Source organism: Python bivittatus, unplaced genomic scaffold, assembly GCF_059951505.1.
Source record: "Python bivittatus isolate LINGU-HERP-01145 unplaced genomic scaffold, Pbiv_v1 ctg000700_np1212, whole genome shotgun sequence".
NCBI classification, from domain to species: domain Eukaryota; kingdom Metazoa; phylum Chordata; class Lepidosauria; order Squamata; family Pythonidae; genus Python; species Python bivittatus.
Genome location: NW_028277098.1, coordinates 65016572 through 65042851, shown reverse-complemented (window position 1 = coordinate 65042851; position 26280 = coordinate 65016572). Strand labels below are relative to the sequence as shown.

Sequence of the window (26280 nt, the reverse complement as noted above, 5' to 3'; positions counted from 1 at the left end):
CCACAGCTTCTGCTTGCCTATCAGGCAGTAATTATGAGTCCAAGAATATCCCCAGTTCTTCAGGGTGTGGAGATCCACAGAGATGGCTAAACTATGGGACAACAATTGTGAAAACACATTTTAAGTCCAGAAAACAAAACAAAAAACATGGGAAAGAAACTCAAACTGGCTCCACCTTAACTCCCTGCAGTATAAGAGGGAGGAAAGGGAAAACACAAACTTCCAAGATTCTGTTACTATAGCCTAGATCAATAAAATGGAGTTCCAGTCATGGAGTGACCTGACCTACCTCAAAGAGCTGACACCATGCTATCCCCATCAAGAGACAATGCAGGATATGACAGAAAACTGCAATGGAAAATAACTCCATCTTGCTTAGATTCAACTCTGCAGCCTCCATACACTGGATTGAGATCTTGGTAGCATCTCTTGTTCATCCTGTGGTAGCTATATACAGTTGGGTATCACTGGCATATTGATGATACTGCACCCTGAAATGATAGATGACCTTATCCAACAACAATATATAGGTATTAAAAAGCCGAGGGAGAAGAGCAAGCCCTGTGGCACCCTACAAAGAGGCCACCTGATCTCGCCTCTCTCACTACAACCGGAACTACCCATGGAGGAAGGAGTGGAGCCAATGCAAAACACTGCCTCTAACCCCCAACACTCACTGCTGGCATAGAAGGACATCATGGTTGATATATCAAAGTTCTACTCTGAAATCTTCCAGCAGAAGAAATATATTTTACTCCTGGTTCTTCCCATCCTTTAAAAGAGGAAAGAAAAGACTGAGAGATGATCATCAGACGGAGGAATATTAGAGGTAGTCTCATGTTTCTCATAACTCTGCTCTATTTATTCTATTACTACTAATAATACGTATTACTAGACAGAGAAAAGCTCTTGTATTTTTTTGCCCATTCTCATTCTGTGATGACAGAGAATTTGCTTTAGAAATTATTTCAAAGCAGGGAAAAATGGAGAAATTCTGAAAAGTGGACTATGATGCTGTACTTACTTAGTTACAGGCCTCAGCAAGTGATTTACCTGAACTTGGAAGCTCAGCAGGGTTGGCCCTGATAAGTATTTGGATGGGAAATTACCAGGGGATGGTTAGGTTAGACAGTGAAGTTGAAAAAAAATCCCAGAAGAAAGTAATAACAAGAAGAATGAAAATTTATTCTATAATATATTATCACCAAGAAAGCTGCATAAGTGTAGTCATTAAGAGCAGAGCTCAGCTTGAGGGCATTTTTACCTTTAAGGTAAGGTAAGGAAGAAAAGATGTTTTGCTCAGACAGGAATGATTTTATCAACAGCTGGCATAGAAAAGAATCTTGGGTGTGTCCAGGAAAAAAAGTTATACAATTTTCTTTAGGCCATGATATGCTGAGATGCTTAAATATGTATATAGCTGCTTCTAGACAATATTATGCCATCAATTATGTCACGGTCATTCTGACTGATTTTAGTCAGAAATTAGATATGCATGAGTCATTAACCAAATATAAATTAAAGACTTTCCCAATAGATTTTTTTTCTTGTATAATAATTTCATAATTGTTAGTTCTTGCTCATGATTCCAAAAGCTTTTTATAATATCACTTTTTTATTGGAGGAAGTTTAAGCCTGGAATAGAGCTTTATTAATGGAAGAGTGTTTTCCTGCCTGAATATTTTAGTTATGTGCTGAGACCAGAAGCAACAAAAGAAAACAATACAATATTTAGCTGTCACCCTATTTGTGGAAATGCCTCTCCAAAGAACCTCATTTGTTCCTTCTTCCAGGCCCTTTGGCATGCATGTTAGGTATGCTACCTTGCAATCCTGCAATCTGTTGAGAAGTACTGTTTGTCCCACAGAAGGCAATAAAATTTACCCATGGATTACATCCCCAAATATACTCATTTAGGAGCTAGATCCACTGAACTTAGTTGAATTTTACTTCTAAATCAGAATGGATTGCTAAAACTTGTGGCTTGGGCCTTCTCTCTGTTCTATTCTTTTTTGTCCTTTTTAAAGCATATTAAAATCCATATATGTTTAAATGCATTAAGCCTTGCTTGATTTTGCACTGATTGATAGTTCTTAATGTATACTTTTCAATCTAAGTTTCATTTTTGCACCTACCACGGCTACATACAGAATCTATCTCTAAAACTTTAGAACATAAAAAGCTTTCTTGATAAGCATTTATTTACTTAAACCTCCTTCGGTACTCTGTTATTTTGTGCCTGAGAAATAGTCTTTCCCTCACTTTAGGCACCAGTTACAAAGCATCTACTGTATATGAATGTCGCTGCCTTCTGCACAGGAGTTGTGTAACCCCATTGGTGATGAGTGGCAAAATTCCTTCCCTCCCTCAGGCTGGCTCAACTTTGTGAAAACTTAAAACAAATTTCTTTTAAATTCTTTAGAAACTGGCCATTTCCTTGCTGCATCACTCCAGTGCTTTAAGCTGTCTTCAAAAATAAAAGCTAGGGGTAGAAAATCCTTTGTGCAGCAAAACTGAATAATTTGTGGATTTGGAAAGCATACTTAAGATGCTGGTTTCAGTGATTTGTTTGGCTTTAGCTTAGTATGTTGTGTAAACTCAACCACTGTGGTTTGTAAACCACGGCTTAGGGCTTAGTGTGCAAAACCAGCCAATTATGGCTTATTCAATTAACCATGGTTATACAAACTATCACTCAGCATGATGTGTGAACCAGTCACTGTTCTGGCATGAGGCTTGCTGTGGGAGACCCTGTGCTGAAGCCTTTTCTTTAACCATAATAAATAACAGGGTGTTGAGATTTATACTGAATGCTTGCTAGTCCTTAAATCTCCCCCTAATTGAGCCCAAAGCTTCTGGCTGAGCAGATAATTTACAGTGATTCAGTGCCAGAATTTTCAAGACAGCCTGTGTGGGGTAATGGCTAGAATGCTTGATTTGAACCCTGGAGACTTGGGCTGTTGTGAGTATAAGATGGGATAACCTCACTGGATATTTCTCTGGACTTCTTGGCTGGACATTATGCCAAAAATGCAATAAATAATCATACAGTAATGTTGCCATTGCTGTAGAAATGATCAGAAGATAAGAGCCTGGAATTCTTGCAGGGCGGAATTCTACCCTTTAACTCTCTCTCTCTCTCTTCTCCACTGGCACAGACATCCGGCACCAGAGGAAAAGGTTGGAAAGAATTAGTTGAACACGAGCTCTCTGCAGGCAGCATGAAGACTGAATTTGCACAGCACCCTTATTTTCCTTGGGAAAATAGAGAGGGATGAAAGGGTTACCCTCCCCTGGGTGCTCACGTTGCAAAGCAGCAGGGTTGCAACGTCTGACTCTGTGTACAATCAAGAGGTAGATGCAGCCCAGTTTTGCTGGCTTTCATTTGCTGACTTTCCTTCTCCCTTTGGCTGCTGAATTAAAAGAACCATCTGCAATCAGAAAATCCTTTTTGACTGGAAGAGCAGATTGATTAATCACTTTTTAATGTTCTTTTTCTTCCCCGCTCCTTTGCCAAAGGATCCCTAAATCATGTTTGTTTGTCTAACAAAGAGGTTTATTCTTGCGTGCATTTTAATGTTCACGTTTCCTAATCTGCTTTTTTAGATTGCCACAATCAAAGATCTCCTATGAGCGATGGCTCTAGGGCTATAACATAGACACTGTATTTTTTTCCCCGAGTGCTTTTCTAACTTACAGTACTTTTGACTTCCTTAATTTCTGCTCTTCCTCCTAGACACCTGCTCACCTTATTCACTGAATTTTCAGAGAGATCAGGTGAAAATTGCTGTTTTCTGCTTTTGAGAGTGAAGGAGAGATTATTACATTGTCCCCGCCTCCCTTCCCCCGGCTCAGAGGTCTGCGCACCTCAATCTGAGAAATCTCCTTACTTGCAGGCAGGCAGGATATGACAACTTGTCAAGGCTAAGCCCAACAGCCTCCCATATTAGAAACTTCAACCCCTCCATTAAATAATTGCAACTCTCGCTGGAGACTTTAATTAGAACGCGCAACAAGCAGGAAGGAAGCTGAAAAAGCAGGAAAGACTCCCGCGGGTATCCTTAGAAGGCGGCGATCCCGCGCCTGCCTGTTTACTCGGGTGAAAGATGCAGCGGAACCCGGAGGCGCTTGCTTCCGAGTAAACCCGCCGGGGATCCGAGGACGGCTCTCGAATAACCGCAAGGCGGCGAGATTCCTCGCGCACCCTTGTTACTCTCTTAGACCTCCTTTTAGCCGAATAAGAGCGGCCCAGTTGTGTACCTGAGCAGGTTGGGCGACGAGAGGTTACCCGCCCCTTTTACCTTTCGGCCCTTTCCCCTTCGACTGCCTCGAAAGGCCGGCCCTTGGGCTGTCTTGGAGTTGGGGTTGCCTCCTTCTCTTCCCCCTCTAGCTAAGCAAAGGCGCCAATCTCCCCGCCCCTCCCCCCGCCCCAAATAGCTGCTGTCGATCGATGGGCGAAGAGGGCTGTTTCCCCTTGACCCCTGGGTACCCCAACTGCTGCGGCGCGGACCTATTTTTGAACGGTCGCCTGCCCCTGTTCCCTGCGATCCAGTCGCACACACACACACGTTTGATTTCGCTTGGCTCTGACGTCGCCGGGAGTGGGAGAGGGAGACAGAGAAAAGAAAGGGGGGCCCGAGACTGCAGCAAATTGGGAAAGGCCTGGCATCATCGAACGGCTGGTTGGGGAAGGGTTAACCCGCTGTGACTGTATGTTAATGAGCACCACAGCGATCCAAGGAGGCCGGCTTTAGCCGTCAGGCTGCTGGCGCTACCGCTGCTGCCGCCGCCGCTGCTACTCCCACCGGTGGGGGGCTGATGAGCGTCGTGCCAGTCTAGAGCCGAGGAAGGAGTGCAAAGCGTCTGTGGCACTGGCAGAAAGCGAGCCAGTGAGCCGCAGGCTGAGGGAAAGGGTGGGAGGGGAGGGAGAGGGGGAACTAGCCGACCCACATCCCCGGAGGAAGCGGCGCTGGAAAGAGAGCCCGCGGGAACGGCAGCGAGCGAGGCAAGGCAAGGCAGGGCTTCTGGAAACTGCCGATGCCAGGCAGGAGTCCGAAAGACACCGGGCTGGGCAAACCGTTCGCCAGCCCCAGCTAGAGCGTCGCAGCCGGCAGCCGGCTCCAGCTGCTGCGCACGGAGGAGCTTCTGGAGGCATGACGGACTGAAGGCAGGCAGGCAGGCAGGCAGACAGACAGGCAGGCAGCGGCAGCTGAGCGACTTTAGGAATACAGATCGATGCCAGCGCTGGGGACTTGCGGTTGAGGATTTCGATGACTTGGGGATCTGGGTGGATTACCGCTCCGTAATTCCGAGGCGGAGGAGGAAGAGGAGTGGGGAGGAAACGGGGTGCCTCCCCCTCCCCAGGAAAAGGAGCGCAACAAGAGAGTCGTTCTCCGAGCTTAGGTAAGTCGCTGGAGCCCGAAGCCCGGCCGGCTCTGGCATGTTGGCGCCTTCCGCCGAAACCTGCTTCCCGCTTGTTCTGCCTGCCGCGGGAGGGAAAGCGGTGGATGGAGCTCGTCCCCTGATTCTGCCCTCGACCTTTGATTTTGATTGTATTGTGTGAGGAGCGTAGCGCCTGTCTAGAGCCGGCTGTGTGATTCTGCTCCAGATGATGACGAATGAATGAATGAATGAATGAATGAATGAATGAATGAATGAATGAATGAATGAATTGAATTTAGTCCTCTCCGTGGGCAGTCGGGATTCTACCCCAGCCAGTGTTACGACGGTTAATTTCTAAGTACCGTTAGGACATGCGCCCCGCTTGCATTGGCGCTGTTCACCGGCAGCTTTCTAGCGCCGCAGGAGAAAGGTTTTTTCGCGTCCCGCACCTCAGCAACCTGACCCAGGTGAAGGCTCGCCCGGTTCGCTGTTTCACTGCCAGACCGCCGCTGCTCCATCCCAAATCCAGAGGGCTGCGTCTTTGCTAGCGCCCGCTTCCCATCTAAAGGTGGCAAGGACTGTAAAGCGGACGCAAACAGGTACAAAAAAGTTCCCAGAGAGAAGGAGCGCGCGAGCGCGGGGCTAGTTTTCAAGGGCTTTCGAATGCCAGCCTTTCTCTTCTTGGGAAATCATCTTTTTCCTAACCCCGAAGCTTCTCTTGCGGAAGTGAATGAATCCGAACGAGGCTGGCCTAAACGCGGCGGCTGCGTGTATTTTCCCCAGAACCCCAAATTACGCGCTTCCTAAAGCAGCCTGCCAAGGAAACCTGCCTTATTTCGGTGGAGTGCTTGGTAGAGGGAGCACTCATCGCTCTGGCCTCTTTCCCAGTTTGCCTCCTTGGTAGGGCAGGTTGCTCCAGAACTTCATCTTTCCGGGGAGTATAGATGGTCACCCAGGAGAGTAAAAAGTAAAATAAAGTCCCCCTCCATCTGAGTTTTATTCCTGGCGACTTACATGGATGCATCCATGCACTTTTCTTGGCAAGATGGGGGCATGGCTGGCCATTGCCTTTTTCCAGAATGTTTTTGTTTTGTTTTCTTTTCCTTTTACTTCCCAGTCTAGCCCTTGATAGTTCCCCCATCCAAATGATAACCAGGGCTGACCTTGCTTAGCTTTCCAAAGTCACATCAGATGAAAGCCTATACATTCATAGGGAACAGAGGGATTATCCATGGGGGGGGGGGTTGATTCCATTGGTACATACTATCAGTACATGGATAAAAAGAATCCTATGAAAGAAAACTCATTATACACCTATAGGCACATATGCCCACCCAAGGTAATCTTGTATTTGCTTCCATTTCCCCAGGTTTTGTGTAACGTGTGACTTGACTAGTTCTGATTGTGGTTGATGTACCATCATTGACTGGACTGTTTAATTGATGATACTGTCTCCCTATGATAAGTCAGTGACCTACTTTTCTTCCATGATCAGGAGATTGATAACTGTATGTTGGAGCACAGCAAATGTCATTCAAACCAGGTACATAATTATCTTAAAGAGTTAATTTCCTTCTCTGCCCTTTAGGCAGCTGAGTTTCATGTTCTTTCTGTGAATATCTCCAGGAACATTTGCTTAACTGAATTAAAATCTCCCAGGTGAACCAGAAAGTAAAATCCCGTTGAAGATAAAAGTGCAGTCCAGAGCTTTAATGGCTTAAAAAGCAGCATATGGAAAAAAGTTCTCATTCTATCCAATGCTCACTGCATATTTATTTGAGGTGCCTCTCCATCCTACCTCAACACATTTGTAAAGTTCAAACAAATGACAGATTTTTTTTAGAACCTTGACATTATTTCTTTTTTCTCAATCAATCAAAGAGTGATTGGAACTGTTGGAATTAGTATAAGAAACTGCATAAAACAAGATACTAATTCCAACAGTTCCAATCACTCTTTGGCTGGTGAGTAAATGTCTCCACCTGTCTTTGGCTCTTTGATTCTGTTTTAGTAAATCACCTTTTAATACAGGACAAATTGGCTCTTGAAGCAGCTAAATGAAAATAATATCTGTATTGGTTGCAGTGGAGACACATGGACCACAGAGCCTTTTGAAGGTATCTCTTGTAATCTGAAAGTTTTGGTGCTGAAAGGAGCTTTCTGCTCAGTTTCAAGATTGCTTGAAGGCTCTAAGAGATGTTAGTGTGTGTCCCCCATCGCAATGTTTAGAAATTTGTGCAGATGTTTCTGAAAAGTTGCTGCTTTAAAGCCAATGTATAATACTTGAAAGCAGTGATAAAAGTTATGTTAGGATTCATCAACCCCTCATTACTATTATACTGGTATCTCAAGCATTGTGGTACATGTGGATGAATGATTTTTCTGGAATTCTGCAGTGACTGCTTAGATACCATATTTATCTTTTTCTTCCCATTTTTGCAATTGTTCAAAAAAGTTGACCCTCTCAAACATGTTGCAGAAGGGTACTGGGTTCTAGTAGAAACACCCTTACTTCCCTTTATTACTCATTCAGGGAAAGATATGGATCAATGTATCCTGAAAATTCACTTTCCCCACTTTTCTTCTTTATTCTTCTCTTTTTTCTTTTCTTCATCTCTGCCTAAGAAATTGTACCAGCTGTAATGCTCCTGTTTCTTACTACTAAGCTTCTTCTCTCTTTGGGAAGATTTACTTCTCTGCCTGTTGGTGTTATAAGTTATAAGAACAAAGCAATCTCCCCAAATTGAGCCTGGGGTGCTCTTGAGACAGACCCATTTTCTGTTTTGAAACATTACTAATTATTCAACTAATCTTTATTTCATGGGCACCTTAGAAGAAACAGACAGACAGAGGGAGAGAAAGTAGAAGGCGGTGACACATTGAAAATACACAGAAAAGGTGCTGGCAGGAATATAATTGCCTTTATTCAGCTGACATAAAATATTTATACCTCTTAGTTATGAGGATCCCTCCTCATCCCATTTGCTTCTCAAGCCATTATTATTATTATTATTATTATTATTATTATGCGTTCCCTCAGTAAAATAATATTTAAACCATTTAACATGGGACTGCTCTTTCTAATTCTTTTCCCCTCACCCAGCTGTCTCTGCATGTAGCCACACACAGCTGTCTACACTCATAGCCAGGGGGTACAATGTACTTCTGTCCATCACTACAAATGTGAAACCCAGGAACTGCTAACCAAACTACCACATCATAAAGGCCAATGCATTGTGTTACCATCTGTTAACTAGAAATAACAGCCACCTATTTAGCTAGCTAGAAGAAGGGAAACCCACCACCTCTTTATTTCAGGTGCCTGTATTTTGTACCCAAGGGTTATATTTCCTCTTGAATATTCTGCTATTGATCCACTAGATTTGATTTTTTCTTCTTGTTTTTGCTTCTTCTCGGTATCCTACCCCCATCTACCCCTTTACTTTAAACTCCCTCCCCCCCCCGCCCCCATAAACACACAATTGAAATGGTAGTAAATAGATAGAACTCCTTTAAGGGAATTTTTTTTTTTCACTTAGCTACAAGTATTTCATGGCTAATTAAAGTAAATGTAGTTTTCCAAGTGTTAAGCTCTTAACCACCATGGCACTTTCTTGTAAAAAGGAAAGGCTGAAGAGTATATATTGGAAGGGGTGAATGGGCTGGCTTTCTCCAAAATCAGCCTTAGATAACATCTAAGTTATCTTATTTAGCTTAACATATACTCTGAAGCATAACCCGAACCCATGTTTGAACCTATCTTTACAACACACTCACTTAAATCAGTTGAATAGGTTAAGCATAACCACATTCTACTGATTTCCCTGAGTCTGCTCTAAGCACAGCTTTAGTTCAGATTCAACACATTGTCTGTGAAAAAGTGTGCAAACTGAAGTTCTTCTGTTATAAGAAAATTGACTGCTCAAAAGGTTCAGCACAACAAATAGAGTCAAGGCAGCATATGGTCTTTGTCAGGTATGGACTGCTGATGAATGGAAAATTCATGTGATGCAGCTAAAAATCTGTCTGAAGTAAGACATTGTTTTAAAAGCTGTCTCCAACCTGGTGCTCTGTAGTCCTGTTGGATTACAGCTCCCTTCCATCCCCATTTGCTGTCCTATTGTCAGTGATTTAGGGAGGATGGATATTGTAGTTGAGCACATCTGGAGGGCACTAGATTGGGGAAGGGTACTGCAGAGCCTCTGAAGCGAAGAGGCCGATCATTGGCCTAAAACTCTCAGCTTGGTGCTTTGATCCCCATGGGTAACCTTTGATGAAATGTAGCTTTTGCTGAACCCCAGTTTCCAATTTTTGTGGAGGAAGCTTAACACTTTTGTCTCATAAAGATGATCAGGAGACAAGTGCTTCATAAACAAGAGCCATCTGAATGCAAATACATAAATAAAAATAATAGGAAAATTGAAGTAACCATGCTTTCAGTTTTGCTCCAAAGTCCAATTTATGTTAATGGTGGGGAGATAATAAACCAAATATTTAGAAATATTTTTCTAAAGCTCCTTTCAGATCTGTTTTTTAAAAATCCTGCCAATTCACTCATGCATGAACAGCAGCTAATAGTGATATATTTTTACTTAGGAAAAAAAAAAACCTGCCTGTTTGAAGCAGATGGTTCTTGTCAGACTTGCATTCCATTGTCTCTGTTATAATAATTTGAATATAAACCCCATTTAAGAGGCTCTAGGTCATCAAGGCCAGCAGAACCTGAAGTTGGCCAGGCAGAGTTCTGAATTTCAAATGCTAGGTGTTTATGGTTTTAGTTATATCTATCATCTATCTCCTTGTCTTTAAGATATTAAAAGTTTTTTTCAGTAAGTTAACATCTTTCACTCTCTTTGTAAAAGCTTGTGGAAAACGTCAGTGCCGCTTTTCCCCACTAGAGGGAGACTCCTGCAGAGTAAAGTTGATATACAGTATTTTGCATGGAGTGTGAGGGAAAGACCCATCTGAAGAATCTGCGACATTTGTCATTAAACATAACATCTTCTATGTATCTTCCAGCACAGTGAGGTCTCTGTGTGCCTGTGCACACACACATGTTCATGAGTCTAAAAAGTGTAAGGAATTTGACTTATTGTTTTGTGGAACCCTAGCTATGAATGAAAATTGCATGATTGCGGGAGAAAGCAATGGGTAGTCCCTGGATAGACTAGGTTGATATTTTATCCTCTGATTTTATCATGGATATTGGAATCTTTCTAGATTGGTTTCAATCTTCTGCCTCCCCTGCTGTGGCTGTTCTCACAGTTGATGGTCAAATTGTATTAGGAAGATTCAGAGATGTAGCAACGTGGTCCCCTAGTAAACCAACCTCAGATGCAAGTTCCTCTCTAATCCAGTATGAACCTACCCTTGCACTATGCCTCCTTCTTTGCTTGAATTCTGCCCCATACTTGTACTGCTCCATTGATTAGGAGAATATTTGGCTGCTGTTGCTGTGTGATCATGGAAGCCAGGGGTAGGGTGCTGAGAAAGAAGTGGTCTCCCATGGTCTGATCTGATCTGGCCCAGCTCATGTTTCTGAGTTTAATCTCTGCTCCTTTTTTTGGTTGAAAATGAACCAGGGGAGGGGGGAAGACTGAAAATATGAAAAGAAAGATAAATGTATCATGTTATGAAAGTTTAATCCTGCTTTGCTGTGGCTAAAATTACATTCAGAACAGGAGATAAAAGGCATTGGAGTAACGTTATAAAAAAGCCAGATCATCTTAAAAGGCAAAGCGATAGTGAGCCAAGTCAGACAAGCTATCAATCCCTTGCTCACACACAGAGGCATTTCCTGGGGAAAGAAGCAAATGAATTATGCTGCCTGTTTTTCTCCTGCCTAATATTGCTGACTTTCTGCAGGGGGGCAGGAGGGGGGGAAGGAGCTTGGCACAGAAACCAGGACCTGGTTGATATTTGCTCTCTTCAGGATATTGGCATAGTCTGTGTGTATGGTAGAACCTTGAATAGGAGGTGCTCAGTGACAACAGTTCTACAATCAGGGGTAAATTAGTCATACTGGGGATCACAAAAGTTGCTAGGGACCAGAGTTAGCTCACACATAACTCTGCTCAGAAAGGTCAGGTGAAGTAAGTGGGAAGGAAGAAGCACAAGAAAAGTGAAACACTGGAATGTTGTCAGTGGTTTGTGTGGCTGAGGAGGTTTGTTCAAATAAGGTTATGTGTGCATTTAATTGCATCAAATTCAGTTGTATTCAATTGCTATTATTCACATCTTTTGAAAGAGCAAAAGTTGGAAGAGTTCACCACCAGTCTAGCTCTTGATATTTCTAGGACAAGCTTCCTCAACATGTCAATCTTCAGAAGTGTTAGGCTACAGTTCCTAGAATCCTTAGCTAGTGTGTCCAATGGGAATTGGAGCTATGATCCTAAAAGATGTTGAGGGTTTCTAGATGTGATTATCAGACATCTTGGCCTTCCTCCATGTCTGTTGTTCCCAACGTCTGAAGCCCTTACTTTATTGTACTTCCTAACCATTCTTAGGTGATTGAATTGGTCTACTGTCAGCCATGAATATAGAAGCTAAATGGCACAGTATGGAAATTGTCCATCCTGTTCTATTTACTGAAATATGATATATGGATTAATTATAAAGTAATCCTTTCCAAACTGGGGCTCTCCAGATTGTATAAGCTGCTAAGACTTCCAGCTGTTAAAAGGACATCAGGTTGGGGAAGACTGATTTAGGGCTCAATGGATTTCTAATTTCTTCTGATATCTTAGTTGGAATTAATATTATCTACTAAATAGTTATTAGACTGAGTCAATAACTGATGCTGTCAGTTATGAGTACAAAATTTCATGACATCCCCTACAGACTAAACCAATTCCTGCTAAGTGCTAATGAATTAATTTAAGCAAAGCTATCTGTGGGTCACTCATAATGGTTACAACTGAAATAATGATGGGTTTGCTTGTTTTTCTTCCTCTGTTCCTATACCATTTCTGTTTGTGTGTGTTTTTTCAATTAGAACTAACATTTCATGTAGAGGGATGAAGGATACTTGCACTTACTTGCATAGTCCTCTTAGTGTTTAAGATTCTTCGATATCCTTTTCCTGTTTTTTATGAAAAGGACTAAGATGGCTATCCCTCTGAAATTCATTTTTTTCATTACCACATTTTGCAATTTTGGCAAAGAAATCACAGGGTAAAAATGCTATTAAATGGATAAGGACTTGTGCTGCCTTTTAGCTGACTTTATAGGCTAGTTACAACTATAGGATGTTAGCCAAACACCTTCCTAATGAGCATTGTAAGCTGGTTTTGAAAGGACTGATCAGTGCATATGATGGCAGCCTTCTGGTGACTGAGAGACAGCAGCTTGGTGAGCCTTGCATTGCAACCTTTGTGAAAAAAGTCTTTTGCTTCACTTGTAGTTTACATAGCACCAGAACACCTTGGTTACCCCATGGTTTGCCCTTGAACAGATGATATGGATCTTATCTCAGCCTTACCCAACAATCTTACATTCTTTCTTTCATATCCATAACAATTGCTATTAATTTTTCCCTCTTTGCTCCATCACAGAGTTAAAGGGTATAAAGTTTACACTGCTCTTTCTATGCTCTGGGCAATGTGTTCATATAACCAAGCCAGCATTCATCAGTCACTGGAAGATTTCTAGGAGATATTCCTCTATTTTTCAGGGTATGTTAAATACATGCCATTAGCTAGTCACCAAATAAATAGCTTCCTCAAAATATTCTCCCTTTCCCCTGCTAATGAGGACAATATATTTTGTTAACCAACCAGGACAGCAATATGAGACAAGATAGACTATTGTTATCCTGGTAATACAGTATATTGAAACAGAAAAGATTGAGCTATGATAAAGATCCCTTAGAAGGAAAGATTCACACATCACTAAAACATACACAGGTAGAGCCTTTGGGTAGGAGAACCCAGTTAGATGGATAGCGGCATGAGGGTTTTGTTTTGCTTTAACTTATTTGCTATGATTGTGTTTTTATGAATGTAAACCACATACAGTCTAGAGAGTAACACAGAGAGTCACACAGAGAGTAACATACAACTTGTATAAATAAATAAATCATCCTCTGCTTGCTTACCTGGAGGTAAACTCTTTTGAATTCAATGGGATTGGCTTCTGTTACCGGTGCCCTGTAAATCTTGACCAATGTGTGTGGCTGCCAATAATCCATTTTTAACCCTAACATTTTATAGTTGCTAACCAAACAGAAAACAACAATACAGCTTCCACCTGGAAGCTTACAACTGAACTGATTCAATAAAAAAGGAATGTGAGATGCTGGAGAAACAAGAAAGCAAGCAAATTCAGAGTTTCCATCCTTCATGAAGGAACATACATTTATGCTCATGTGGTCACTAATGGCTAATAAAGGAGATGGCTTTCAAAAGGTAAAAGAGGGTAAACACCACTAGGTCCCACTGATCCTCTTGAGAGCTGTGCTGTCAATGCCACTCCTGAGCTTGGCGTAATGGCTGCGGCAAATCAATAAACAAACTAGATGTCAAAAATGCCCATAATAACAACAAAACTTCCATTACAGATGGATCAGCATACTTATATTTATAAGTAAATCTCATCTCCTCCAAACTAGCAACATGATATTTCAGGCTGATAGCTCTGTTTTGTTTTAATGAATGGTGTAGGACCACAAACCGATCCAGCAGGAGACAAGGGAACAAAAACACACTAAATGTAAGCAAATATTCTGAAGTCATGATGCAGGTTCCCCAACTTGGTGCTTTTCAATTGTTTAAAACTATAGCTCCCATCACCCCAAATGAGCTCCAACATGCTGGCTTGAGGAAGTTAGATACATATGTGCCAATTTGAGAGAGAATACAAAATATATGCAATAAGAATCAATTTGGACTGTTTGTATAAAAGAGCAGAGGGATCAGTGGTCAACAGAAGAACAGGTGAGTGAGTTAATTTGGGTAGAGAGTTAGTACTATGCTGAAGCAACATCAGAACAGAAAGTTCAGAAATGGATGGCATGCAAGTATATATAGAGACAGACAGACAGACAGATAGATAGATAGACAGACAATAGAGATAAATTCATGGCAAGTCACATACTTAGATAGATCAGGATAGCAGATCAAGAGCTAGAACAGAAATAGAAAGTGAATGATAAGCTCAGTGAAAACACAAGGAGGCTGGTTTTAAAAATCAGAGGTGTATTGGGCAGGGCTTCTGCATTATTTTTCCGTAGCTACTTTTGAATCCTGGATCTACTACACCTGTGCATGATAGTCTACCAACTCATGGTTCATTTTCCCAGGGCATAGCACCTTATGTGAACCCAGCAGTTACATTTTGTTATATCTGGTTTAAGGTTTAGAGCAAGCCTGCATAATTCATAGAGGGGAAAGGGCCAGACTGATACCTTAAAAACAATTATGGGCCATAAAGGAATAGCTGACATAATGATCAGCTGTTTGGCAGCTAGTGGCAGGGTGGCAGCATTGGAACTGGCAGTGTCATTGGGGCCTGGAGGCATTGGAGGTGCTGGCAGTGTGTCCTTCAGGACAGAAGCTGTTGTGAAAATCTAGGTGGTAGCAGATCCTTCCTGGTGGCAGCAATGTTCGGCAGCAGCAGATTATTTTTCAAAACACACTGGCAGGCCGCAGAAGGCTGCATATTGTGCTATATGAACCAGTTTATAGATTGGGGAACAGAGCTTGCTTTAAGACCACCTGGCAAATTGATGACTGGGGTATGATTTGAACCAGTGAGTTTGCTCTCAGCTTAATTCTTTGTCATTATATTTTATATTATATTGATTTTTAATAGCTGTTGGAAAGATATTTTTAATACCTCCTCCTCCTCATATCCACTGAACAGCATAAGAGAGCTAAACTCCCAGTCTCTTTACCCTTTTTCAGGAAGCTGAGAAAAACAGGAAACTTCTAGGAAGCTGTGCATATTCACAGGCTGTTCTGCAGGCCAGGATTCTCAAGGAAAGTGTGTGTTCTACTCATTTATTCAGAAATATCAGGTCTTGGTATGCCACTGACTCACTTTGGAACAGTTTATTCTCGGTGTTTCCAAGCATGATCTCTCAGAAATAAATGCCTCCAGGAGAAATCTTCATGCTTGCTTGAGATCGTATATATTTAGCTAGAAGCCATTTCCCCTTTTTTGTCGTAAGGGAGCCTATGAAGTTTAACAAACACTTATTTTGCTTCTTTGTTCAGTAACATCAACACTAAAAATTGGGAGGCTTTTTAAAAGAGAGAAGTGTTTTAAAAGCCCTCTTCATACCCCCAACTGACCAGAACTTTGCATAACATGTTGCATCCTGCATCCATATCTACCAGTCAGGGAATCTCATTGGCATGATGTCAGTCATGATTAAATTATTTATGCATTATTTATTCATTAGCTTTATATCCCATTTTTCTCCATGGGCTCAGGATGGTATAGATAGTACTCCCTGATCCATCCCCCCCCCCCGCCGCCATATAATACCATGGAAGATAAATGGAGCTGAGAGGCTGTGGTCATTCCAAAGTCAGAGAGATTGAAATGGGTCCTAGTCCAACAGCTTAGCAGCTTTGCGTGTGTATGCTTTCGAGACCGTTTTGACTCCTGGCAACTGCCTGGACAAGTCCCTGCAGTTTTTCTGGCAACATTTTTCAGAAGTGGTTTGCCATTGCTTTCTTCCTAGGGCTGAGAGAGAGTGACTGGCCAAAGTAACCCATCTGACTTTGTGCCCAAGGCAGGACTAGAACTCACAGTCTCTCAGTTTCTAGCCTTGTGCTTTTAACCACTACCCCAAACTGGCTCTCTTAGCAGCTATAACCCTGACCTGAAAGTGAGATCAGGTCACTGAATCAAGCAAAATCTTGCTTTTCATTGATAAACCCTGCTGGTAACCAAAAGGCAATAGAAAATCTGCATATATTTTTACTGTCCTACCTTTGCCACAAAAGTGGGAATTTTGAAAAGTAATGATCACACAAAACTGGGCATGCAGAAACAAAATCATGGTTCTATTCTCTTACATCTAACAAATCCATACTAAGTAACTTGCCAAAACAATCTGCTTCTTAAGCCCCAGACAAGTAGTTTCTGGGGGGATTAAGAGCAATTCTGCTCCCCATAGTGCTTATTTACAATTACCTTTAGTTACAGCCCAGTAGCATATTATCAGGTGGGAGTAAGTTGTAAGAAAGTTTAACATGCTGTTATTTGGTAATTAAAGGCAATGGGCCATGGTGGCTTTTAGATGTAGGTTTCTTGGCCCTGAGGCTGTTTCCTCCTATCTACCTTTGGATGGAGGAGTCTTTCATAGCTATCAAAACCATATATTTGGAGAGGGAACATATGCTTCAGCCTAAGGCCTCAATATTTGATCTTTGTTAATGTTCATAATCTTATGAACTTTTATCAAACCTCAGTTAATACTTCTTAGTGAGCATGCACAGCATTATGATGTATGTTTTGCACTCTTTGGTATGTTTCTCCCTGCTTCTGTTTCACTTTAATCTTTTCCTTTTATAGTGTAAACATTTCTATTTTTATTTAATGCATGTTGGTGCTCTTCAGATAACCTAAAGCACTTTTAACCTAGAGCCATAGAGTAGCAGAGATATGCAGGGTATAATTTAATGGTTTTGCAACAAATGAACTGTGGCTGCATCATTATGGCTGTATAGAAGGGAAGAAACAGAAGCCACAGTATGCCTCCTTTAACTTGCAGAAGGGATTAATTAAAATTATTTCGGCTATGAATTTATGTTACTAGCGGATCACTACGCCATCTCAACAGTCTCCTAGAGGTCTAAAGCAAGCAGCAAACTATGAGAGTTATCAAGGCCACACAGCATTGCAATGTACAGACAGCTCACGAGTGATGCAAATCTGCTAAAATGCAAAAGTATGTCCAGTGCATCTTAGGTTATAGTATTTATTCATATGCATAGGGCACATTTAGATAACGTGACAAGTTGTCTTATAACCTAGCTGCACATATACCAAGAGGATACTCTCTCTCTCTCCCCCGAATGGCACAGCTACAAACTACCCATCCGTAATTTGCTTTGAGCTGCTACTGTATGTTATCCAAATGAAGCATCGTGGTTTCTTCTAGCCAGACCAAGGCAGAGAATGCAGAATTATTTAAAACTTGCTTGCTTGCTTGGAACATACCATAGCACCATATGGCAACATCAAACTAAACCATGGATAAGCGGTGTTCCTGTTTGCATCCATAAAAGTTAGAAGGCATCACCCACAGGTTCATCTACAAGTAACTACAGAACAGGTTTCTGTGCAGTCCAAATGTGACCATAGCAAAGCATTCATATCAGCCATTTTTAAATCCTTTAGCAAGTATTTCGCACCATGCCAAAGTCCAATAGCATTTCTTGCTGGAATTCTTCCTGATCATATTTTGGAAAGCACTTTATATACATTACAAGAAGCTTCCAAGTTACCAAGTACTTTTCACTGGGAAAGATGTTTAATATCCCATAACAGATATGGGGAGGGAAAGGAAAGATGCCATTGATCTTATGCCACGTCTATAATTTAATGAAAAATTTTTGGAAATGCAGAAATTGTGCACAGTTTCATAATCCTTCAATTGATCGAATAAATATAATTCTTCCCTATGGAGTATGCATGCTTTTTATACACTTCCTAATCAATACAACTGATTTTCTTTTTCAGCTTATAGAAGATTCACACTTCTGCCATACATGTCCTTCTCCAGTGCCTAATGCTCTCAGTGTAATGCCACCACCTCTCTAGGCAAAACCATGCCACCTTTAAAACTGTGTAGCAATGGTGGAGAGTCTGAAATTTCTTTGCAGTGAAAGAACAATGTAGGAGTTCTTACTTGCTTGGCTGCTCTCCATGTAATAATGTTCTGATAGAAAGGTCTCTGCAACGCAGCTTTTCAAAGCATAGAAATCACATGGCATGGACAATTCTCGTGCATCAGTTCCACCAAATGAAGTTTCTGACTTGGAGATGGTCACAGATTGTGGCAGCCTAGGCTATAAAGCACCACAACTGATTCTCAGGTCCTAGGAAATTGTAAAGACAGCTGCTGTTTAAAGACTCAGAAATTGGGGTGGGGTGAAGTAGAGGACCAGCAAATAATTAAGCCCCCCTGCCCCATAGAGAAGTGGACTGGTTGAATTTTCCTCCTCACTTACCACTGGCTTCTCAAAAAAGACAGTGGTTGCTTTTTTTTCTTCCAAGCCATTTCTTAGCAGGAATCCCAGCTTTTTAAAACCTCCCCCCACCCTTTATTTTCAAATGTCTTTTTGACATTCAGTACACATTTTTAAAAAGAAGAGTATTCTGGTTCCAAGTGAAAACGCTCCATTAGAACAAATAAGCTGGTACAGCAGTAAAAAAGCTAGAAGCAGTCAGATCTATAAACTTGCAACAGAAACAAAAGGAATTCTAGGGAATGGTTAGAAGAGTCTGTGTTACATCATTAACCCTTAAGCAGGCTGTTCATTGCCTGGAATCAAGGACTGTATGGGAGTCCCTGTGTGTGAGTTATGAGAAATGTGATCCACTTGCTATATGGAAAGCATACATTTGTCCTTAATATAGGACTTTGCTTTTCTTCAGCATTCAAACTATAGTGGCCTTACTCAATTTCTGCAATTTTCACCCATCTCATTGCAGTTGTAAATTTAACACAGAATTAGATGGTATAACTGGTGAGGGCTAGTATTGGACTGTATCTATGATTCTACCATTGCCAAGCACACAAAGTTTCATTCCCGACCCCTTTGCAAACTGATTTAATTTAATTTTTCAATCAATCTTTGGCACTCTGAATCGGTGCTTAGTTATAAATGTGTGTACAAATGTTCATAAAAACAATAAGTACGGTGAGGTTATATTCTTCTCCAGTATTTTATAGTACCTCTTTGCTTGTTTGCTTGCTATACTGTAACAGTAGGGTTCAGGTTTGACTGAAATCAGAAACAGAGAGAATAGTTTCTGAATTGGTCTGAATCAGAGTATCAGGTAGGGCCTGAGTCTTAATCATGGAATCAGTTCAGCATATCACTCCTATGCAAGGCTCAGTCTGGACAATCATATAGATCTTCCTCCTCCTCCTCGCCCCCACAATTATACTACCCTTTTACATGTATGGGAAGTGAGCAGGCATGCACATCCTTACCATGTTGAAAGCCTCCATGCAACAATTTGTGTCTGGAATATATTTTCCAAATCAGGAGGCTGAGTCTGGTGCAAGAAACTGCCCCTATTGTTTGAGAAATTAAGTCAAAATGTCAGGATATATTATTGGTCTAATATTTGCTTTAGAAGTCTTGTGTCCTGGGAAGATGCAATCCCGCGCTCCATGGGAGGGTGGTTAGGAATCTGAAAGATGTTTTAGCCTCTGTGGGTAAAATGGCAGGTTCACAACTGGAAGCCTCCTTGGTGCTGTGTAGGCCAGAAAAAGTTTTTTATAGGGCAAAATAGGGAAGACACTGATCCCAAAGATCCTGTGTTCACATGTCTGTATCTCAGAGGGTTTTTATTGTGAGGATAAAGTGAGAGGAGAACCTCTTCCTCCCCATGCCATGTTATGCTCTCATAGAAAAAGAAAACTATAAAGTGGGGGAGGGAGGTGCTGGCAGGCTGTAAAATTGCACCAGCCCAAGAGCCGGCAGAATTTTTTTTGCCAGTGTGTTTCAGTGGGAGAGGAGAGTTCAAAAACCTAAAAACTTCTGGCAAAAGAATCAAGCCCACCATTCCCTCGTCATCCTAACCACTGTGGAGTGACTTCACCTCAGATGTCCCTTAGATATGTAGGATTGTTTTGCAAGTGTAGACTCTGTGCATCCTTGTAAAGTATTTCTCTATTCAAACTATGTTCAACCCTATTTGTCTTGCAACAGCAGATGTTTTCATATGCCATGTCATACAGACTTTACCTGAGCATATGCAGAGCGCAATTCTTTGATGCTCAATAACCATATCTGAAGGATTAGGGATTCTCAGCTCATAACACATTGCTTCCTGGCTGGTTTTAGTGCTAGCCACTTTCTTTTCTGATTATTAACTGCTGTAGATCAGAATGTTTTTACATCATCATTAATTCAGCCAGTAAATGACTGTATGTTTGAAAACAAACATCCTCTAACATGTCTGACACTAGTTCCTTCCTCTGTTTGTTTAAATTTGTTTTTAATGATGAAAAAAATGTAAGAATAAACCTGCAATATACTGATTCACAACATGGTCATCCTTAATTATTCCTTTTCATGATTTTTTTTTTGCTAAGCAGCACCAGCTGTAAACAACAGCAAGTGCTATGTTTTCTCATCAATGAGCCATCTTGCTACTAAGTAGGATATTCTGTCACTTTTCTTCAGCTTCAGCTTGCTTTCTGTTTGAAAGTTATTTCTTTAAGTCCCTGCAATATAAGACTTGGGATTTTATAACTCCTGATGTATATTTGTGCATTTGTATGCAAATGCTGAATATCGGACCACATCTGCATTAAGAATGGGATTTTCCAAATCTATTCAGTCACTTCCTTGGGAGCGTAACCTAAGATTGTTTTTTGACTGGTGATAAGAGAGAGAGTATTCTTCTTCCCTCCCCTAATACATGCATGCCCACATTCAGAAATCTCTGATCTGCTGGCTAAGTCTTCTTGTTCAATCACAAATGCTACTTCTGATTGAGCAACAGGATGGGAAAAGAGCTCAAGGAATTTGGGAACTAAGCAGGTTTTCCTGTGTTCCCATGAAGAAAAGTCCCATCAACAAATAAGTAGGTTTTGAAAGATTTATCTGCATTCCAGCTGATGCTGGATTCAGTTTCTAGGGTTGGACAGAGGAAGGAAATGAGTCACTTATTCTGCAGTCCAAAGTAACATTGACATGTACTATACAGAAGATTGACACGGAGCTAACTTTCTTAAACTTGCTTTGTTGCAAGGCCAGTGCAGAAAATGATAGTTCTCCTCAGGGGAGAGCCAGTAAAATACATTTTGGTCCCAGGGCAGTAATGTCCCTGAAGACAATATTTGCTTTATTCCCATCAGAGCAGAGCTGGACAGTTTTACTGACCAAGGTTGAGGATGCCCAATGTCAGGTTCACCCTCAGACATGGGTATTCAGTGAGTCCATCTCCCTTTGTCAAGCCAGTCCACCTCATGGTTCTTGTTGTATGGACAAACTGATGGGCTTCCTCATGTCAGCTACTCTATTTTCCTGAAGGAAGGTAGGATATAAATCTAATAAATAAATTACAAATTACAAATAACTTGGTGGCAACTTTTTTAAAGGGTTTTGGAGGAGGATTGCAGGTTGCATACTACTGATATAAATTCTCAGGCTGCATGATATATCCCTTCATTTTGTCCACCCAACGAGAAGATGGCTAAAAATGAGGATGAAAGGAAAGGAGATGAACCTTTCCTCTTACCCTCATTTTTAGCCATATTAATATAAAATTACCAGGTTATTAGTCCAAATTCATTTTCCATCTGGGCACACTAATTGGTTTAGGTATCAATGTGTATAAGGCTTTTCTAAATAGTTTCAAACAATAGGTATTATTTAAATGAATGAACATTTTGGCCATTCAATTCTTTTTGTCCAACATAAACATCTTTCGAAACCTCAGTCACATCGGAGCACACAGTCCCTCTGACCTCTATTTTTTTTCATGCTTCTTTTGATCCTCGGTCCTTTCTTCTCCCTGAAAGAGAGTGAAGAGCCAGAGTGTTGACAGACAGCAGAGTTGCATTTCTGTTGCCTTTGTTTGGTGCTTACTGCTCAGAAACTCCAAACATAATCCAAAATTATTTATCCAGTAACCTGAGAGAATCTTTCAGGGCTTGCTTCTTAATAATATCAGTGCTGGCAGCAGAATGAAATCTATAGCTGCACAGCCAGAATTCAGAATTTTAGAACCTAATTTAAACAAATGTACAATTTCCTGATTTACTTAGGTAACAGCGCTGTGGCTTCTGTCTAGCCACCATGGGGAGCATTCAAGATAACTAACACCACTCTCTTTTAAGGAGTTGGCACAGCCAAAGGCTTGTGTTGTTTTAATGGGGAGCCTGGGGACTCATTTAATTTGGTGCTGGGAGGGATTGTTTGCTGCTGGTATTTTTTTATTTTATTTTTTTACCATGCAGCTGGGAGAAAACAAATATTCTCTTGGACTACTTCTGTGATGTGGTTTGTGGCAGGCTAGCAGTTTGTAGGCTGAACTTTGACACCTGAGTCTTAAATTCAATTTATTTGAAGTCAATTTTTGATATAGATTCTCTTCATGTCCTTGGACAAGGTTATGTTACTCAGTATCTGTTTTTTTTTTTTCTTAAATGCTTCCCTGTTGCTATCTCTGTTCACAGTTGCCAAAGAACTCTACACTTGAAGTACTGGGACAAATCTTGTGTTCTAGTTTTCATGTGGAACTACAGAAGCTTAGTTGTTATGTTATGGTATGTTCATAGTAAAGAGTATATCGTAACAACCCAACATCTTCTTTTTCTTTGGCCTAGAAGAAACCCATCTGGATGCCTATGCTGAAGCAATTGTTAGGACACTATGCAGAACTGTATATTTTCACTGATGTACAGTTGGAAGTAAAGCAGCTTGTCATGGCATCCTCCATGTTCATGACTCCAAGAAGGGTCCAAAAATGTAGGCAGCTGTATAATCTGTACACACACACAAATACTATTCACAATATAGGTTATTGGGAATAAAAGTGACTGGACTTAGTGGTGGTTATTCTTACTGCATTAAACATGTTGAGCAATAGCAAAAGGTTTTTTGCAAGGTAAAATTGCAACCTTTAGCTTTTAATTAGAAATGCCAATAACTTTTAACTACTACTGAAAAATAGAAACTCATCTGAGACAAAGTATCGATCCTTTGATTATCTGTGCTAAATTCTCATAAATTTATTTTTCTTTAGATTTATAGCCCATCTTTCTTCCAGGAGCTCAGGACAGTGTTTGTACCATTCTAGTTGCACTAAGCCATAATGCTGGTTTACAACCTACAAGGCTTGGTTTACCCATCATTACTAAACCAAAACCAAACCCTCTTGTGTGGTAGCCGAATGCAATGTAAGAGTCCAGCTTTAATCATATGTTGAGTGACCCCACTTAACACTGATTTCAGTGGCCTACACTAAGTACAGCTAAGGCTGGATAGGATCCATCATTCATTTACATCTTTTTTCTTTCTTTTTCTTTGTTCCTACATACTTTTCATACACAAAGATATAAAATTACTTGAAAATTCACTTCCAAGTGCAAGAACATTTTAACATAATAGTAATAGTAATAGTAGTAGTAGTAGTAGTAGTAGTAATAATAATAATAATAATAATAATAATAATAATCCTCTGATTCCCTATCTAGAATTGCCCTCATCTTCAGAGATTTGTCCTTATAAAAGACTGACTTCAAAATTATGAGTTGTCTTTTCAGGTCACTCTGAATCAAGTTGATCAGATATGTCAGTTCAAGGCAGATGACTCTGAAGTTATGGAAACTCCTGCTAGGAATCAAAGATGTAATTTAAGTCTGGTTCAAATGAATCTTAAATTATCTCAACAAGCATCATGTAGCAGATATGCTGTTGGGCAAGAGTTCATTGAGCTGGTTGCAGCTTTCTTCAAATTAGTGTTTACTTAAATTCCCTACTGTGCTAAATGTTGTATGTATCTGGATCACAAGGCTGAAATTATAACCTTAAGTACCAAGTTACACAATGTGTTTGGATAGGAACTCATGGCTCAGCTAGATATAGTCATCATTCTGAGAACTGAACTCTACTCTTTCCATCTGTACATTCAGGGATTTCAGGAAATTCTGTGGGATGGAGCCCTCTCTATTATTATCACAATAGATGCTAGATTGTACATCCTCCCTGCATTAGAAGAACAGAACACTCAAGTGTGTGTGTGTGTGTGTGTGTGTGCACACTTTGTTCAAGACTAGCTTTTCCTGACATAGTACCCACAAAATATATAGGGTCTTCAACTCCTGAAATTAATTCCCAGACAGGATAGCCATGCTAGCTGGGAATTCTTCACTTGTGACCCCAACACCCCTGGAAGCACCAAGCTGAGGAAGGCTGCCCCAAACAACGTTTTCCACTTTAGGTAGTTGAGAAATATGTTTTGCATGAAGATGGCTGCTGGTTCACTTCCTGGCATCTGTAGTTGGAGTGAAAAAGGAGTCCTATCTAAATTGTAGAGAGTTCCTGCTAGTCACTGATAATACTGAATTAGATGGCCTAATATTTTGACTCAGTAGAAGGCAGCTTCTTATTTGGGTTAGCTTGGGGAAGAGCTCTAATGCAACTCATTTTCGACATTCTACTGTTTGTCTGAACATTAGAACATTTTCATGCTTTGTGTCTTATGCTCCTACTGCAATAAGATGTCTAGACCATAGCAAGAAAAGCTCAATTACCGGAAGTAACTCATTCAGAATCATTCAGTTAGTCACTGGCAAAACTGGAACTAGACCTCTTTGGCTGAAAAACACTATTCTTCCAAACAATATTGTTCCAGCTCAATGCTGTCATAACTTGCAATTTGCCCACAGTGATGCTTATGGGCTGATTCTGCTTCCTCCTTTCCCCCCAGACAAGCAAAAGTGTGCAAAGCAGAGATATGGGGTAGAGGGTAGGAGACAAAAAAGTAAAGGCTCATCCGGTACACTTGTTGGAAAAACAATAACTGAAACTGGGACAATAAGTGAGAATTAAGTCCATAATTCATGTGATTATGTTTGTTATCAGGGAAATGCCTTTTCACAGCTGGTTTTCATTCCTTCCCTCCAGCTCACTCCTCTTTGAACCCCTCCTCCTCCCCTGCATTTTTTCAGGAAGCAATTATCTCAAAACTGTACTTACCCTCCTAACTATTTCTCAAACTTGAGCAGACAATGTTGGAAAAATATTATCCTGGTATATAAGTCAACACTGAGAGGGAGAGGTAGATCAGCAGGTACAGGGCACTAAATGCTACTATAGCTATGCAACTCATCTATCCTTATTACCAGTACAAATGCACAGTCTCTCTAATGCTTTAACTATTCATCAAAATCACTGGCAGCTTCAGTCCATTTGGACCAGCAGGTTTCTCTTGAGCTTGTTGCCAAGAATGGAAGAAGCTAAGGTTGCTTTTTGTACAGTGCTAGCTGGAGATGGGAAATCGCCCCAAGAGAGGGGGTAAGGCAAATGGAAACTCTTCTTTCTTACTATCGCCATTGTTTGCATATTTGGAGATGACAGGTCATTAAGAATAACATGGGGAACCCTGGCTGCTCTGTTGGCTGTAGACCTTGGTTGGTCCCCACCAATGATGCTGATCTGTGAGGCTGTTCCTTACACTCCCTTTACTTGTTTGTTTGCTTCCAGAGCTAGCCAAAGGAAAAATAATAAAGTCAACATATATTTGTGAATGATCATATAAACATTAACATAGGGAAAGTCATCCTGCCCAAATGGAGCACTTTTCTACAGCAGCATTTCAGTGAGAAAACTGAGCTTGGCTATCCTTAACTCTCTTCCACTAAAATCAGTGGGATCCCAATTGCTTACACCTGGGTTGATCATGCCCATTTCCTCCTCCTTAATTTGACAGATTTGGCCCATCCTAGAAGTAGAACTTTATTTCTGTCTTTCTCTCAAGCCTTATAAAATGAGGCAGCTACTGTATATAGAAAGCAATTGACTCCATTTACTTTATGGCGAGGAAAATGCTCCTGCTAGCTTGACTGTTTCTACTGCTGCATTCTTCAGCTTTGTCTGAACCCTGTCATGGGAACAAATGGCCATTCTATATTGTGACAGACAGGAATCATACTCTGCTATGATATACTGGGACTACTAGATCTGGGCTGCAAAAATT

At 41.0% G+C, this 26280-nt stretch overlaps 1 protein-coding gene across 2 annotated transcripts in view; it reads left to right on the top strand.

Moving 5' to 3' along the window:
* The first annotated feature begins 4942 nt into the window (after nucleotides 1–4942).
* PLXNA2 (plexin A2) overlaps nucleotides 4943–26280 on the top strand; it is a 459753-nt gene continuing 438415 nt past the window's right edge. Inside the window, exon 1 of one of the 2 annotated variants that reach the window (XM_088153293.1) lies at nucleotides 4943–5403. The gene's annotated coding sequence lies outside the window, so the exon portion shown is untranslated. Of the gene's footprint in view, nucleotides 5404–6762; nucleotides 6926–26280 lie in introns of those variants that run through there. The other variant, XM_088153294.1, reaches the window with a different exon arrangement.